The sequence below is a fragment of the Schistocerca cancellata genome, chromosome 11, assembly GCF_023864275.1.
Source record: "Schistocerca cancellata isolate TAMUIC-IGC-003103 chromosome 11, iqSchCanc2.1, whole genome shotgun sequence".
In the NCBI taxonomy this organism is placed as follows: domain Eukaryota; kingdom Metazoa; phylum Arthropoda; class Insecta; order Orthoptera; family Acrididae; genus Schistocerca; species Schistocerca cancellata.
In genome coordinates this window covers 36,322,030-36,335,327 of record NC_064636.1, presented here as the reverse complement: position 1 = coordinate 36,335,327, position 13,298 = coordinate 36,322,030, and the positions used below count along the sequence as shown (strand labels likewise).

The 13,298-nt window shown below is 43.3% G+C and overlaps 1 protein-coding gene across 3 annotated transcripts in view; it reads right to left on the bottom strand.

Annotated features, from left to right (window-relative positions):
- Positions 1-683: 683 nt before the first annotated feature.
- LOC126108764 (THAP domain-containing protein 6-like) overlaps positions 684-13,298 on the bottom strand; it is a 159,095-nt gene continuing 146,480 nt past the window's right edge. Inside the window, exon 11 of one of the 3 annotated variants that reach the window (XM_049914116.1) lies at positions 684-2,421. The gene's annotated coding sequence lies outside the window, so the exon portion shown is untranslated. The remainder of the gene's footprint in view (positions 2,422-13,298) is intronic. The other 2 variants (XM_049914117.1, XM_049914118.1) reach the window with 2 other exon arrangements.

Here is a 13,298-nt window from a genome sequence, read left to right as displayed (position 1 = left end):
CCCCCCTCTTATAGCACTTATTGTTGTATCCTGAATTGTTCCCCTTTCAATCACACGTGTTTGTAGGATCTTACTGCGAGTGTCGTAATCAGATTTCTAGAGTCGACACGCCGTTAAGCCCCGAACGAGCTGCAAAAGCTGTTGTTTTGGTGGAAGATAGCCGCATTATGTTGCTGGAATGTTGAGGACTGCACCGTCCACAATTTCCAGAACAGTAAAAAGGTGGAGGAAAAATGGAGGCTTTGCAGGGAGGCCAGGAACAGGCCCAAGAAGAGCAACATCAGAGAGATGACCGCTTCTTACAATACTGAAAGCTGGCTTTCATTTGTGACGTTCATTTCGCAGATTATTCTGCACGTTTGAATTAAATAAACCCATATAATGGTTAATTAGTCTTATTAGGTGGATTAGAAAGAGAGATACGTGACGATTAAACACGTGTCTGATATAATACGGGCTTTGGTAATAATAATATTTAGTTGCACGCTATAGGTGTAAGCAAAGTAAATTTGCCAGTGGAGGTGAGGAGTGGACGGGCGCAGCTGGGGAGGCGAAGGCCGGCGAGTGCCAGAAGAGCACTGTGCAGGGGCCGGGGGTCCCGGGGGATGCGGCCACTGACCGGCGAGCATCAAAAGGAACGCTGCCGGGTGCCAGGTGAGAGAGAGAGAGGGGAAATGTCGAGCAGACAGAGAGCGTCCGACATACGCACTGGCGCCGCCCAGTCGCGCACTCTTTTAGCAGCAAATGGGCTGAGTTCCGATTGGGCAGTTCGTAGCAAAGTGTGGGAAACGCTGAGGGTCGACGCCCGCTGTTTGGACAGAGAAATTTTTGGATAGGTGGAGAAATTGTATCACTCTGCGAGGGAGATGTGGGAGGCCTTTGCAGCGTCAGGATTGGCCGATTAGAGTTTGACGGCAAGATTGTCGCAAGAGCACCGTGCAGAGAGCGAGACGAGGAGAGCGTCTCGTGCCGTGGAAGCGGACAGTTGCAAAGTTTGGTAGCTCTGAGACGGGGACTTAGATTCTGAATACTGTGCTGTGTATGATCTGCAGCACATCAGCATCCATTTAAAAAGTTGTATCTTTTTACTGTAACTCTTTGGATAATAATACAATAAACTATGTTCATAGCTCCGCTGACAGTGTATCATTTCTTATGGTGACCTACCGCAATAAATATTTCCGTCGCCTATTACTTCATAACTTACAGAGACAAACACATTTATTGAAACACCCTGTATATAATAAAGTTGTTGGTTTCAAAAATTCAAAGATGATGAGGATTACGTTTAAAAGCAAACACTCATCATTTTCATTTTAGCTCTAACCTTGGTAAAATTTTGTCTTTCAACAAGTTAAGTAAAGACATTGGCAAATACCTTCTATGGTACTAGAGGGAGCTACAAAGGTAAAAACTTTAGGGCGAACACAAAGACTGGATTGAGCCCAGCAAATTTGACCAAGCACACAATCTGCTCCATTTCCTTCCAAAACTAAATTCTGAATTGCCAAAAACTGCATTTGATTAGTAAAAAATAAATACTTAATAATATAACACATTTAAGAAACACAATAACAGAGCTAAAGTTAGTCCTTATAGTCTTCAGAAGCTTACACTCTTCTCATACAGCAATACAGTTACCATAAATATCCCGTCTCTTCACATAAGTAAAGTCATTCAACCAGGTGCAAGCAACAGTTTGGTAATATTTGCCACAGTTGCACAGAGCAACACCAAGTGGTCAGAGAACGGTATGCAATTCACAATGCCACTTGTGTAGTAGAATTTAATTCTTTGTACATTAGTGTCATTAACCTCAGCTTTTATTCTGTCACATTAAACTCAAAAAACGGAAGCTCCACAGCAGAAATTGGTCTCTAACAAATCTTACGACGCAAGTGGTACTGTGTATTACATACCACAACAAAAATCTTGTCACACACAGTGTGTGGATTCTTTTCTAGCACATACAAAAGAGCTCTCTGAATTTAGTACAGAGTGTCACACAATTAAAGACAATCCAAATGCCATCTCACACATCTCGCACGAGCAGGCGCTGTCCCACACTCTACGCCAACAACCCGACTCCGACACTGCAGCCTTCTGTAGCCAACTGCATATTGATTTCTCACAATACAAATGGCATTCTGCACGTAACCTCAGATGCATGTAACACTGTACGTGCCCCATTACGATCGAAGCAGTGTAGGATCCAGGACAACTGAAATTGTACTTCCTACATGTTACAAACATGCTTTCCATCTCCAGAGTGTAATGTCCGAGTTTCATATTTTTGTGACTCACGACATTCTGGTGCAGACACTCGGCAACAGTACGTGTCGTCGTCTGGACTGTCACTGCTACCTGTCTTCACGTCACGGTGAGCCGTCTTCTTCGTATAGCTGCAGAACCGTTTGTTGCCTGTGGGAATGAAGATAAACAAAGTGAAGTGAGAGGAGGAAAGTATTAAACAACGCAAAATTTCTACAAAAAAATTGGTAATTTCCCAAAACTGGAACAAAGATTTAATATTTCTGCTTCATGAGAAGTGGGACATACACTGTAAATCTTGCAGAAGCCTACTCGAGCATCTCAGAATTCTTACATTCCTGTAGTACATAATACCTGTATTACTTAATGGTTCTTGTTGCTGCTGATAAAAAAGTTTCAATTTGACTGTGAATTATGCAATGACAACACAAGACACAAAATAACTTTAAACAATAATGGGAAGTTCTGGATGGAGCAATACATAAAATAAGGGAAAAGCAACCACTCAACTATAGCAGACTGACGGCTGGAACACAGAATGTTTGCAGTTTTGCTAGAAAAAGAGCTAGTATTGTAGGGAAGCAGCCTACTCACGTCGTAATAAATTCGCATCAGTCTTTCCATTGTGTGCCAGCCTAGTCCGCTGTAACTAGCTCTGACGTCATAAATGTTGCGCAATACTTTAAAAATCAAGTAAATAAATTAAAATGTTTCTAGCATGTCAGGAGCAATACCAAGTTAATATGTGTTGAATATCAGTTCGATAACTTTAACCATTTTCGAAATTTGGACGTTTTTCTGTAAAAATCATTGGCACAACAGAAAAGAGCTAGAGACTTAAAAATTTATATTTAGATTCCTTTTTCATAATAATTTAATAGAAACAGTCTTCTACATCTCACGAATTAAGATTTTAGTTGAAATTCAATATTTTCTGGTTTTTGACTTAAAATTTAAGGAAGCAAGATAGATTAAGTAGGCTAATACATAAGGCTAGGATATTTATATTTAAGTAGAATGGAGATCCGCTATAACCATAAAGATGTGAGAAGTTTCATCTGAATAACTATAAAACTATAGTGATAGTGTATCTCTGAAGGGCAAGTTCAGAGCTCGTCTACTGCGTGTAGTGTAATTAAATTAATTCTCTTGCCCAAAATATTGTACTTAGCCACGTCAGACTTTTATTATAATTACTTACCTGTGTGCTGAATGCACATTTAAATTGAGAGCTTCATCGGTCATCAGCAAAGGAAGCGATGATTTATTCAATGACAAAGTGGTGCGTTACTAGCCCAGCGGCTAGTTGGGAGAGCTGATTTGATCAGGCGTTCCCTTAGCCATCCGCACCGCGGCTTTATATATAAGAACGCTGCACGAGGAAAAAAGGCCCCAGTTCTCTCCAGACGCTGAATAGCACACCATCTGTGTCGGGAGTCGCGTCGCGTCGGTATCATTGCTATAAACAACCTCGGATGCCGTAATAAGTTACTCGGGATACGCGTAACCATGAAATCGTTTTCGAGTGAAGTGTAAATTCTGGGATGACTTTAATGATATATCTTCAGTTTGCGTATGTCGTATTTTCACGTGCCGCCGCGGGACAGACATTCTACCATTATTTAGCGTGGCGTTTGATGAACATTATCATCAAATTATGGCGAGCATTCATTTAAACCTTTAATTTGGACAGTTATAGTTGCATCAGCGCATTAGACTCTGAACTGCTCTGTTAGTCAGATTGTGTGGATTCTTGTTTTTCATCTGTGACCTTCAGAATATAACGAAGTTTTTGTTCACGATCGTTTTTGATTATGAATCCCAGACAATCTCCTAATTCCTCAGAACTATAAGCTGTAGCTATAAGTGTATTTCTCAGATGAAGTGGGCACCAGGAGGCTTCACGTTTTGCTAATCACTTTCTGGTTGCCAATATTGTAGTTAGAGAGCCAGTGTTGAGAACGGCGAAAGACAGCATAAATAACATTCTAAATAATAGGAAATGTTTCTACATTCAAACATTTATACAACAGTAAAATTCACCACCAGCCGCCCCACATATGGTGCATCGGCCGGGAAATGCAACGTTTCTACATAACATTCTACGTTTAAACAACAGTTAATTCCCACCCGCCGCCCCACAGTATGAAAGCTGTTTTCTGTTATACGAGGGCAATCCCGAAAGAAAGGTCTTCTGTTTATTTCTACAATGGCTTACATCAGTTTACAGATTGAACATTCAGCTATTATTTGACATAATCACCATTTCTGTCGATGCATTTTTTAGACGCTGTGGCAGTTTTTGTATGCCCATGTCAACCAGCTCGTGGCCATGCTGTTCAGAAAGTTACGAACCTCTTCTTTCATCTCGTCATAGGAGCTGAATCATTTTCCGGTCAAATGTTCTTTTAACCTAAGGAACAGGTGATGGTCACTGCGCGCCAAGTCAGGCCTGTAGGGTGGGTGGGTGATTATGTTCCACTGAAACTGTTGCAGGAGAGCAACGGTTTGCCGAGCGATGTGTGGGCGAGCGTTGTTTTGCAGAATGTGTACACCCTTGCCCAACATTCCTCTTCTCCGGTTTTGAATTGCCCGTTTGAGGTTTTTCAGAGTCTCTCAGTGCCTCTCAGCATTAATTGTGGTCCCAGTGGGCATAAAGTCGACCAGCAATACCCCTCCTCAGAAACTGACGGTCTCCCGCTCCTTTGTTGGTCACGAATTGCGGTCCGACCAGCAGCAAAACACACTACACCACTTACGAACATTTTGGACATCTGTGCACGACTCACCACACACTTCCGTCAATTGCCGATGGATTTCAATCGGTGCAGTGCCCTTTGCATTCAAAACCCAATAACTGCACGCAATTCGCACTTGGCGGTAACATCCAACGAGAGCTCCATTCTCAACGGCTGCCAAGCCAAGACTGAGCGACTCAGCGCAGCGTGTGCACGTTTACACACAGCACGTGAGGCACTCTTCATAACAGTGTGACCAACTGCCACACAGAGTTCTGTACTTATAAAAAAGTAGGAGACCTTACTTTTGGGATTACCCTCATATGTTTCTGTGTTCCAGCCATTAGTCCTATATAGAAAACTACAAGATGGTTAGAATAAAGCTTTCACTGCTTGAGAGGACTCCCACTGAAAAACATGTGATTGTAGGACGATGAAACTATGTGGATACACTTGTAATGATATGTGGATGAAACAAAGATGATGTGACTTACCAAATGAAATTGCTGGCAGGTCGACAGACACACAAACGAACACAAACATACACACAAAATCCAAGCTTTCGCAACAAACTGTTGCCTCATCAGGAAAGAGGGAAGGAGAGGGAAAGACGAAAGGATGTGGGTTTTAAGGGAGAGGGTAAGGAGTCATTCCAGTCCCGGGAGCGGAAAGACTTACCTTAGGGGGAAAAAAGGACGGGTATACACTCGCACACACACACACACACACATATCCATCCACACATATACAGGCACAAGCAGACATATTTAAAGACAAAGAGTTTGGGCAGAGATCTCAGAGATATTACACACACACCCATGAGAGGGTAATATTTGTTAACTGCATTCCATGTATATGTTCCAAGTTACAAACGTTGCTCAATGTAATGATCATCAGCATCCACAGCAGCCTAGAACTGCACTACCGTATTTACTCGAATCTAAGCCGCACTTTTTTCCAGTTTTTGTAATCCAAAAAACCACCTGTGCAAAGTAAGCGGAAGTTCTGTAAAATGCTGGTAGGTGCCGCCACAACTAACTTCTGCCGTCAAATACACTCCTGGAAATTGAAATAAGAACACCGTGAATTCATTGTCCCAGGAAGGGGAAACTTTATTGACACATTCCTGGGGTCAGATACATCACATGATCACACTGACAGAACCACAGGCACATAGACAGAGGCAACAGAGCATGCACAATGTCGGCACTAGTACAGTGTATATCCACCTTTCGCAGCAATGCAGGCTGCTATTCTCCCATGGAGACGATCGTAGAGATGCTGGATGTAGTCCTGTGGAACGGCTTGCCATGCCATTTCCACCTGGCGCCTCAGTTGGACCAGCGTTCGTGCTGGACGTGCAGACCGCGTGAGACGACGCTTCATCCAGTCCCAAACATGCTCAATGGGGGACAGATCCGGAGCTCTTGCTGGCCAGGGTAGATGACTTACACCTTCTAGAGCACGTTGGGTGGCACAGGATACATGCGGACGTGCATTGTCCTGTTGGAACAGCAAGTTCCCTTGCCGGTCTAGGAATGGTAGAACGATGGGTTCGATGACGGTTTGGATGTACCGTGCACTATTCAGTGTCCCCTCCACGATCACCAGTGGTGTACGGCCAGTGTAGGAGATCGCTCCCCACACCATGATGCCGGGTATTGGCCCTGTGTGCCACGGTCGTATGCAGTCCTGATTGTGGCGCTCACCTGCACGGCGCCAAACACGCATACGACCATCATTGGCACCAAGGCAGAAGCGACTCTCATCGCTGAAGACGACACGTCTCCATTCGTCCCTCCATTCACGCCTGTCGCGACACCACTGGAGGCGGGCTGCACGATGTTGGGGCGTGAGCGGAAGACGGCCTAACGGTGTGCGGGACCGTAGCCCAGCTTCATGGAGACGGTTGCGAATGGTCCTCGCCGATACCCCAGGAGCAACAGTGTCCCTAATTTGCTGGGAAGTGGCGGTGCGGTCCCCTACGGCACTGCGTAGGATCCTACGGTCTGGGCGTGCATCCGTGCGTCGCTGCGGTCCGGTCCCAGGTCGACGGGCACGTGCACCTTCCGCCGACCACTGGCGACAACATCAATGTACTGTGGAGACCTCACGCCCCACGTGTTGAGCAATTCGGCGGTTCGTCCACCCGGCCTCCCGCGTGCCCACTATACGCCCTCGCTCAAAGTCCGTCAACTGCACATACGGTTCACGTCCACGCTGTCGCGGCATGCTACCAGTGTTAAAGACTGCGATGGAGCTCCGTATGCCACGGCAAACTGGCTGACACTGACGGCGGCGGTGCACAAATGCTGCGCAGCTAGCGCCATTCGACGGCCAACACCGCGATTCCTGGTGTGTCCGCTGTGCCGTGCGTGTGATCATTGCTTGTACAGCCCTCTCGCAGTGTCCGGAGCAAGTATGGTGGATCTGACACACCGGTGTCAATGTGTTCTTTTTTCCATTTCCAGGAGTGTATATGTAGCGCTACAGACGCATTCTTTACAGGCATAAAGATAAATACTGGTGCCAAAACCCCTGCGTCAGTAAATAAATTAAAAGGGGTAGAATACGAGCTTTTTTCTCCGCCACAAATTTCGACCACTGCCTTTTTGTACACTATCCAACGAAGTAAACAGAAATTCCATAGTATTCGTCTTTGAATGTAGCAGCCTTTCAAATATTCATAGCTACAAAAATAAATTTCTTTAGACAAAAATACCAACAATGCACAAGGCTTTATGATTGTTGCACAAGTTGATACGCTGGGGCTCATTAAGATTTCCCGTAGCGGCACCTATTATTTCGTGGAATTTTGTGAAGTGCTTGTTGGTGTTAGTGAACCGTAAGGAAGCACTTTCATTATAGTTCCAAATTCAAGTGGGGAGTTATCTCTTTTGCGGAACAAAGTTGTAATCGTGCTGCAGGTCTGCAATACTGGATTGACGAGAACAACATCAGGCGATGACGACTGCAGAGAGAAAAATTATTTGAATGTTCAAGTAGCTAGAAAGCATTTAGTGGGTCAAAGTGCGGCCCATACCATGCACTAGAAGTGATTTTGAATGAATTTGTTAAGGAACAGTGTCAGAAATTCCTGCCTGTGAACACCGAAATTTTAAAAATTAAATCACATGAAATTGCTCGAGAGCCAAAAACAGAAAATTTTAAGGCTAGTCGCAGCTGGAGGGATCTGTTTATGAAGCGCTGGGGTTTTTCACTTCGGAGGCGAACTTCAGTTGCACAGAAGCTGCCGAAAAATTATGAAGAAAACTTTTGGAATTTCACCACTTCTATTATTTGGTTCTAGTTGATCATTATCAAAGAAAGCAGCAGTGTAAGTTTACAACAAATAGCAGAAAAGCAATACCTTCTTGGTCAGACAGTAAATGCTGACCAAACTCCCGTATCTTTCGACATGCCGTCAAATTATACAGTTGACACCAATGGAAAGAAAGACATAAGTGTTCTTACATCAGGGGGTGAAAAAACAGCGGATGTCCTCAGGCCTGCTTGCACAGCAGATGGACCTATATTACCCCCATTCGCAGTTTTTAAGCGAAAGACTTTACTGAAATCAGAAGTGTTTCCAAAAAGTGTAATTGTACGAGCAAACAGAACTGGTTGGTTTTCGGAGGACATGGTGCTAGAATGGATTAGGCCTGTGTGGAATCGCTGTCCTGGCGCAATGCTTGGTTTACGCAGTCTGTTGGTTATTAGATGTGTACGCAGGTCATACAACAACTGCAGTAAAATAAAAATTAGAAGAAAGCAAAACGGACTTGGCAGTAATACCAGGCGGGATGATGTCAATTCTGCAACCACTCGACGTCTTCTTGAATGAACCACAAGCTTAAATGCATGTACACAGACTGGCTTTCGAAAAGCGACAGACAACTGACACCAACGGGACGTGTGAATGGCGCAAGATTGTCGCAAGTGTGCCAGTGGATTTATGATGCACGGAAGTGTGTTCCAAATCAGACTGTGCAACAAGCATATAAAAAAATGTTCGGTATCCAATGCACTAGATGGTACATAGAACTATGCTCTGTATGAAGAAATGAGCGACAAAGAATCGAGTGATAGTGATTTAGAATTGTGACTGATATTTTAAACATTTTGTATAAGATGTATTAAAAACCTAATACAATTTTATTTTAAATTTCAGCATTTAATTTCTAAGTTACTTTCATTCGTATTTTATAAGTGTGGCTACTCTTCATTGCACAGGATAGAAAAGTATGGAGAGCTGCATCAAACCAGTCTATGGACTGAAGGCAACACCAACACTGCATTTGAAGTCATCACTAAAAAAATCTACTACTAAAATCCGACTGGCAAGACTGTTGGGGACGTATGTCAATATGGCCAACTCTACATTCTGAATATTTTCCTACCTGTGACAAGAGATGGTTGCTAATAGGAACCTTTACAAATCGTGAATTACATGCAGTAGTCCACCATAAGAATAATATGAATCTAAACATTACGCCCTGTATTCTTTTGTGTTTGCTTCTATCTCATTTAAATCCTGTCTGGCTAATAAACTATGAAAATAGAGTGAGACAACAGCAAACACTGAAGAATATAGGTATTGTGTCATATTTATATTCATATTATTCTTATGCTGAATACTGATATAATCTGAAATGAAGCATGGCAACTGACTAGATTTTTAAATCTAAGATGAGTAATTTGTGTGCAGAATGTAATGCACTAAAGAGGTGCCTGCAAGATTTTTGGTAAACTCTCATTCAGAACGTCTTCTATCATACACAGTCTATTATTTGGTTCTTGTTGATCATTATCAAAGAAAGCAGCAGTGTAAGTAACAACAAATAGCAGTCTCTTGCCATTGTTTCGCTAATGAGACAATTCCTCTCTTTTTTATTGTAAGCAGTGGTAGTGCACAGAAAAGCAAGCCATGCCGCGAGCGGCGACAGGCCGTAAACACTCACTATCAGAATGTGACAAACAATGCATGACACAGTACAGTAATGCATTTTCAGCTTAGAGTGACATAAACACCTATAACAAAGAGAATGGCACTTATCAGATCAAAGCAAAATAAGCAATCAATTCAAACCAGACGAAGCACCTGAGAAAGGAAGGGTACCCGTATAAACACGGATGGAGTGCCTGACGCATAGCAATGGCTAACTGGTAAAGCTTAACTGCCAAGCTTACGACTCGAACCAAACTACTGTAGCTGTATCTTCATCTATTCGACCTAAATTGTGTCTCGCATTACAATGGATCAACTTTGTTTCAATTTGGAGGTGCGGTCTAAAACTTCTCTGTCCCCCTGAATTTCGAGTCTCAAATTCTTGGTGTGGCTTAGATTCTGGAATTTTTTTTTCCCCTTGATTTCGAGTCTCATTTTTCACGTGCAGCTTAGATTCAAGTAGATACAGTAGATGCACTATTTCACAACTGTTCGCAGCACTTTTCTAACTGTGGAACGTTCAGTAATTGTGACATAGCGAGAAGAGTGCACACTGCATCCAGTATTCTCAGCCGTGGCAACAGTAACATTGTGGTGCACTCAGCCATCGGCCTCTATAAGGAGCAATTTCCAAATATCCAGTTAATTCTAATTTCTGAATTGTGTTCAACCCTGGTGCGCAAAGAGGACCACTCTGTACTTCTTTAATACATCGATACTTACAAAAAGCAGCAGTACTACTGTCGTTGTTTTCACAAACAGCTTCATGAGCAAAGCCCTGCTCACCTTGTCCAGACCCAGGTTGATTGACTGCAACTGTAATGCACCCTGATGCTCACCATGCGTCGCTGTACCAGTACTAGTGTTTAACGACAAGTTGTGGCAAAACATAAAATTGGAAACAAGTTCAAAAGAAAATTTTGAAAAAATGTACACCGTCGGTCGGTCAGGTGATACGCGGGAAGCCAAACGGCGAGGTCATCAGTCCCGTCAGATTAGGAAGGCTGGGGAATGAAGTCGGCTGTGCTCTTTCAAAGGAACCATCCCGGCATTTGCCCAAAGTAATTTAGAGAAATCACAGAAAACCTAACTCGGGACAGTCGGATGCGAGTTTGAACAGCCGTCATCCTAAATGCGAATCCAGTGTGCTAATAATTGCACCGCCTCCTCAGTCGTATGTCATTAGCCACGCTTTCCACACAGTGCCTGAATATCGGGACACTCAGATTGAAAAGCTCTGTTAGCTACACAGCAAGTAGCAGTGTCCGTTACAAAGCTACACTCCAGTAAAGTACTGTGAATAGCATTCAGCATCAACTAGTGTAGAAAAATAGTTTTCTGGAAAAATAAGCTACTAGCAGCACAAATTTTAACTAATGGTAAAACCAAGGAGGCGCCAGATCTTTTGAAGTAGCAGCTGTCCTCTAAATTTTCTCATTACAATTAAACAGCATAAGCATGAACAGCACTCGGCAGTTATTGTTCACACAGTATACAAATTAATTCTTGTAGGGGTCTACAGATTGCGCGCAGCTGTACAGTAAGTAACACGCGCTTGCCAGCCAACCCGTCTGGAATGCTGACAATTTGCTTGTCAGTACATGTGAATCCAGCCGCAGTGCGAGGCAAAGTACGCAACTGGCCGCTGCCCGCAGCGCACAGTATTAACTAGCGCGGCCTCGGGTGTGAGTATGTCTCTTTTCTTAGCTCACCAGGGAGCCTTTCGATACGACCGTAATTAGCCGGTGTTAGGATGTCAGACACAGTGATGACGGGTACACGTAGCGCGCATGTTTTATAATCCGCCTTTGTTAATAAAACTGTTTAAACTCACTTCTCGGTGTTCGCGTATTGCCATACCTCGAGAACCTGCCGCTTACAAATCGTGACAAAATATTCGTGTAATCATCATCCAGGGCAACAACACAAGCACCTCCCTTACATTCTCTACAATTTCTGTGTCTCGTGTTAACGTAGACTTTTAATTGTTCTCCATCCCCGAAGGCTCTCCTCCTCAATGAGGTCTACGGAGAATGATAAACGAAAACATTAAGCTGCACACCTGTCACATTCCTTGACATAAAGTCACAATATTCACTAAAAGTTTTACCAGCCAAATGGAAAAACACAGATTTTTATATACTTTATTTCAAACTTTATTTCTTAAAACTGAAAAATGCTACTATATTCTCATCGAATGCTCTCAAGTACATATGGTAAGGACAATATTAGTGAAAGAACGTGCCTCGAGTTGTTTCAATGCTTCAAGAACGGTGATTTTAATGTCGTAGACCGGCATAGTGGTGGAGGAGAGAATGTTTTCGAAGATGCAGAATTGGAAACATTGCCGAGTGAAGACTCGCAGCAAACTCGAGGAGAACTGGCACGATTAGTGGGAGTGACACGGCAAGCCATTTTAAAACTTCTCAAGGCTATGGGCATGACTCAGAAAGAAGGAACTTGGGTCCCATGTGAGCTGAAACCGAGAGACATTGAACGGTGTGTGTGTGTGTGTGTGTGTGTGTGTGTGTGTGAACAGTTGCTTCAGAGGCAAAAACGGAAGAGATTTCTGCATCGTATCGTAACCAGGAATGAAAAATGGGTTCATTACGATAACCCTAAACGCAAAATATCACGGGGATATCCTGGTCACACTTCCACATCGACGGCCAAACCGAATATTCACGGCTCCAAGAGGTGTTAAAACCAAGTCAAACAATCACAGGTGCTTGTTTTTGAATGCAATTAATGCGTTCAACCAGAGAGTTAAAAGACAAATGGCCTAAGTGATTCTGCAGCACAACAACGCTCGACCCCACATTGCGAAAGAGGCCAAAACGTACTTGGAAACGTTAAAATGAGAAGTCCTACCCCACCCGCTGTATTCTCCAGACATTGCTCCCTCCGACTATCACCTAGTTAGATCAATGGCACATGGCCTGGCTAACCAACACTTCCGATCTTAAGACGAAGTCACAAATTAGATCGATTCGTTGATCGCTTCAAAAGATGAACAATTTTTTCGACGCGGGATTCGTACACTGCCCGGAAGATGGGAGAAAGTAGTGGCCAGCGATGGAAAAATACTTTGAATGATACATGTGTAACCAATTTGTTTCATCAAAGCCTCAAATGTGGGGAGAAACGGCGGAAGCAAAGTTGTACACCTTGTAATAATTTTGATCTTAAACCATCCACCATTTTGTCAACATTATTTTATTAACTGTTTGCAACATGCCCTCAAGCATTACATGTGAGACAGTGCCAGTAATTACGAAAAGGACAGACAGCTACTACAATAAAGATGACATGTAAAATTGCAGACGGGCACAACAAAGAGA